The following is a 5,455-nucleotide window of genomic DNA, read 5'->3' as shown; positions in this document are numbered from 1 at the left end:
GAAGCTGGCGCAGAAAAAATGTCACTTTCTCAGACGCTCTGTGAGGTTTTTGGGTCATGTAGTGGATGCTGGTGGTGTCTCGGTTGATCAGGATAAAGTGAGGGTTATCGCCAGTTTTCAGAAAACTGACCTCATGGATGGTGACGGTTGCACCCCTTCTCAGAGGAAAGTGAGATCCTTCCTTGGCATGGTGATGTTTTACCAGCATTTCATTCCAGGGTGCTCTCGTGTTGCAAAGCCACTCTTTGCTCTAACTGCCGGTCAGAAGAGGACTAAAGGCTGCCATGGGAGTCGGAAACCTGGAACCTTTCGTAAGCTCACCCCTCAAGACTGGACTCCTGCTTGCGAGAAGGCATTTGAGGAACTCAAAGGTGCACTCCTCAGCTGTGCGGTGCTGGCACATCCTGATTTTGAGAGGCCATTCATCCTTTCAACTGATGCTTCCATGGATGGGCTGGGTGCTGTCTTATCCCAGGTGCCAGCTGGTGAGGAGAGAGCAAGACCTATAGCCTTTGCTAGTAAGTCTCTCAGCCGCAGTCAGGCCAAATACCCAGCACACCGGCTTGAGTTTCTGGCTCTGAAGTGGGCTGTGTGCGATAAGTTCAGCCACTGGCTCAAGGGTCACAAGTTCACTGTCTGGACTGATAACAATCCTCTCACGTACATTCTGACTAAGCCAAAGCTGGATGCCTGTGAACAGCGTTGGGTCTCTAAGCTAGCACCATACTGCTTTGAGATCAAATATGTTCCTGGAAAGCTGAACATCGTGGCAGACACCCTGAGCAGGGAACCGTTTGTGAGGCCTTTGGCCCAGCGCCTCCTGTCGGAGCCCTACTTTGAGCTGCTAGAGCAAATCAGTGATGTGAGAGATGCCAGTGTCCAAGATGCCTTCCGTTTGACCTGTCAACCTCAGTCAATACACAGTGCTCCACCCTCTGCTGTGCTTGATGTGTCTCTGTCAACTGATGACGTGTCTTCTCTCATGTCTTCCCTCTGTGAGTGGGAGTCTGCTTCTCGCCAGCGTGCAACATCCCTCGCTGGTCACCTGACCTCCATTAGTCCACCTGACTGTGATGTCTCTCATGTGCTGTCCCACGCTGATCTCCTGTCTCACCAAACAGGGGATCCTGTGATCTCCAGAGTAGCCCGCTATGTTGAGCGTGAGCGCAGACCCTCCAGACGTGAGCGCTATCACGAGAACCAACATACATTGCGGCTCCTGAAACAATGGGACAAGCTCACATTCCTCAATGGTGTCCTCTACAGAGTTGTGAGGATCCACTGACAAAACACAAGAGATTCCAGTTTGTGGTACCTGACTCTCTAAAGCAAATGGTGCTGTCTGGCATACACGACAATGCTGGTCATCAAGGTCAACCTCGCACACTCTCCTTGGCTCGTCAGCGTTTCTTCTGGTATGATATGGAGAAGGATGTGCGCAATCATGTGAGAAGTTGCCGCAGGTGTGTTCTCAGTAAGACCCCAGAGCCAGCAGCTAGGGCCCCATTGGAAAGCATTAAGACCTGTGCTCCACTGGAACTTGTGTGCATTGACTTCTGGTCAGCTGAGGACAGCAACAACAAGTCTGTGGATGTTCTTGTGATTACTGACCACTTCACAAAATTAGCACATGCATTCCAATGCCAGGATCAGACAGCTAAGAGAGTTGCTAAAAAGCTCTGGGATGGATTCTTCTGCGTGTATGGCTTCCCTCAGCGCATTCACTCTGAGCAGGGAGCTAGTTTTGAGAGTGAACTGCTTGCAGAGCTTCTGGTTTTGGGTGGCATTGCCAAATCCCACACTTCACCGTACCACCCCATGGGTAATGGTACCACGGAGAGATTTAATCGCACCCTTGAAACATGCTACGGTCCCTCCCCAGATCTAAGCAGAAATGGCCGCAGATGATACAGTCCATGACGTTTGTGTATAACTGTACGGCACACGAGACCACCGGCTTTTGCGCCATTCTACCTGATGTTTGGGAGGGTCCCAAGGTTGCCAGTTGACCTAATGTTTCGGGATGTCCTTCATGATGACACCATTTGTGACTATGATACCTATGTCAAGTCACTGATGAATGACCTGCGCTCTGCCATGCTCCAAGCCCAGGAACACAGCACGATGGAGCAGAGACACCAGTCTGACCAGTACAACAGAAAGGTGAAGGGTCTGCCTCTTTCACTGGGAGACCAGGTGTTGTTGGCAAACAAGGGAGTCAGAGGAAAAGGAAGCTCTCTGACAAATGGGAACCTGTTGTGTACACGGTAGTCGACTTGGATCCTGCTCTTCACATCTGTCGTATCAGAGACAGAGAAGGACACGAGCGTGTGGTGCATCGCAACCTGCTCCTTCAAGTTAACTTTTGCCCTTGGACACAACATTGAATGATGATGCTGCACATCCTGCTGTGAGCGTTGTCAGTGGCCCCCTGAGTCTGACCTGGATGGGTCTGTGACATCTTTGGGGACACAGGAGCTGTACCCCTGCTACACGTACTGTGGCTTCTGTCTCCAGCATTGGCGAGCGTGATGACCGCACACTATCATGGATCCATCAGCAATCCGCCGCTGACCCAGTCGAAGATGGCGTTCATGGGACCCCTCCCATAATGGATGTTCCTGATCTTGGTGGGCTGGCTGGTGATGGAGCCTCCCCAGACTCCCCTGCTGCTTTCCCATCCCACAGTTTTCATTCTCTTGAACCCGAAAATGTGGACGTGGATCAGGGACTGACTACACGTTTTGGTAGAATCATTAAACCAGTTCGTCGCTTGATTGAATCAATGGCTCAACTCGAAACACTCCTTGGTGTTGAACCTGTTCAAGCAGCAGTTATCGATGTGTGAATTTGTTTATTGCTGTATGTTGTCCATTGCTATTGTTTTTGGAAAAGTATAATACAAGCACAGAATTGACTGTATTTTTTTTTCAGTCTGTGCAGTCTGATGGTGATGCCCATAGATATTATGGCCTGTTTTGTGTGGTGTAAATGGCACCTCATTTTGTCTATAGTGTGTCCTGGGATCTTGCTAGGCGCCGAGCGGGTCTCAGGTCTCTTATCCTCTTTGTCAGGAAGCTATGTTGCTGATCTAATTCATTGTATATGTGATGTGAATTTTTTTGAGGCCACTGTATCTGTTATTGTGGGTTTATACATTTTATTTATTTTTTATTTTTTTTGTATACTCTTTAGGATTTTGTGTAATTCTTGGGGGGTGAATGTAACAGGGTCATAAATCACATTGTTATAATTACACAAAATGTGTTCTAAACCCCCAAACTGTTCCTTTTATACCTGACCTTTAGGACCTCCAAGCCTGTAGTTATGTTCATTATCAGTTAGAGCCCCTCCTCATTCTTTTCTTCTTCTTCTTTGGTGCAACCTTATAAATACAGTGTACCCCTTTTGCCTCTCCCTTTTTCTACAATTCCCCTGTGGGAGAGGTTGGTGTAATTTCTTTCCCAACACTGTAAAACGCTCATATAATGCATATTTGGCCACCTGGATGTTTCTGATTGTGATTTTAGTTCAATCATTGTCATTATTAAGCCTGTTTTTTGTTAGACGTTACAAGTGTGTAGTATGTATATCATAAATGTGTTTAAGAACCATAAATGCTAGCATGGATATATATACTTCTTGCTAGCTTGGAAGTTGTGGTGGGTTGAGCTAACCCTCTTCCCCACTGTTTGTATTTGGTCGTAGGAGCTGGAGTGGGCAAGCTATTTACTTGGAGGTCTTTCTTTCTTTCTTTTACCTTTTATCGTCAGGTATGTCGGATTTCATGTTGTTGTTTTGGTTTTATCAAATATGTTACGTGTAAATGCATATTTTATGTTTAGTGTAATAATAAATGCCAGCCCTTTTCTACAATTCCCCTGTGGGAGAGGAGCTGGAGTGGGCAAGCTATTTACTTGGAGGTCTTTCTTTCTTTCTTTTACCTTTTATCGTCAGACACAACGCAGAAACACACCGGTTACATATACAGCTGTGTGGGTGCTATGTTACTGATGTTGAACTTTATTTTGTTCATACGGTTAATTATTAGAGTTGCCAACCATCCCCTAAAAAACAGAATCGTCTGGTATTCAGAGAAAATATTACGCGTTTCGTATTGAGGTGAAAAGGAACACAGTTTGTCCCGGACTTCAGCTACAATGAAAAAGACACAAAGCTGGAGTTATTCTGTGTCTTTGCTGCACAGCTGCCTCTTCTCTCATTCTCTCCCGTTTCTACTTCAATCACCAAACTGATCAATGATCAGCTGATCGGCTTTTCTCTCTTGTTTATTTATCGCCCACTTTGCGCCAGAAAGAGGAAACCAGCGGATGTTGTGCTAAACAACAGCAGCACGTTTAAGCTTGATCAGCTGTTGTTAGAATTTATTTAATATTAATTTCTAGTATCAGCTGATGTTTGCTGGAGCCACAGCTGTAAAGCTGCTGGTCATGATGTCGGTTTGGATATGTGGTGAGAGGGAAACATGCAGATGAAACCAGGAGATGTCCTTACTGAATCATCAGAGCTGAACAGGTGATGTAGAAACAGGTTTACCTTTTAGGTGACATGGATGAGTTGAAGGGAAGTTATGAGCTGTTTCTGAGAGACAAATAACACCAGGATCCTTTTCTATGTAGCTGACAGCTGGTAACTGTGCAGGGGTGGATCTAGCAAAGTGTTGCCAGGGGGCCAGGTAGGGCATTAACAGGGAAAGGGGGGCACAAGGAAATACTTTTCTTTATTATTCTCATTTAAAATGTCTTGCTTTTAAAAAAATAATTATCTGAGTCTTACAACAAACAATTGATAGATTGATACATATATACCATCAGAACAGTGTACATCACTGTCACAACAGTGTTTGTTTTCATTCAAAGGGTTTATGATTTTTCCTATAATGGTGGGCCGGTCTCTAGTCAAAATGCCCGGGACGATTGTTTTGTCCCAGTCCAGCTCTGTATGCAGCTCATCTGCAGTCTGGTGTTACCTACATCTTCCTATTCAGAAGGCAGAATTTCCGAGTTCTGAGTACAATCGAAAGCACCACGACTGCAGTTTTTGTGTTGGATGTAAAAAGCAGGCTAGAATCATGGCGGCGGTCAACGACGGTCCAGGCGTGGGATTTCTCTCGTGGAAATGTGCACATTATTTTTTCCTTTCTATTGGTAGGTGGCACAGTGCACTTGTGGCATGTAAGCAAGCTAGAAGACTGGCAGTCTGGCTGGGTATCCAGTTACAGAAGCAACACATTAACAAGAGAATTCTGAGTAAAACCAAAGTTACTTTCCCTAGTAACTAGTTACTTTGAAAGCAATGAGTAACTTGAAGTAACTGAGTTACTTTTTTAGAGAAGTAACTAGTAATGTAACTAAGTTACTAATTTAAAGTAACTTACCCAACACTGGTCACAAGTCCCCGTGTCATGTTTGCCCATCTTTTTAAGCGTGCTATT

The sequence above is a fragment of the Oreochromis aureus genome, linkage group 3 (assembly GCF_013358895.1).
Source record: "Oreochromis aureus strain Israel breed Guangdong linkage group 3, ZZ_aureus, whole genome shotgun sequence".
In the NCBI taxonomy this organism is placed as follows: Eukaryota; Metazoa; Chordata; class Actinopteri; order Cichliformes; family Cichlidae; genus Oreochromis; species Oreochromis aureus.
The sequence above is the reverse complement of the archived record's forward strand: the minus strand, read 5'-3'. Positions refer to the sequence as shown.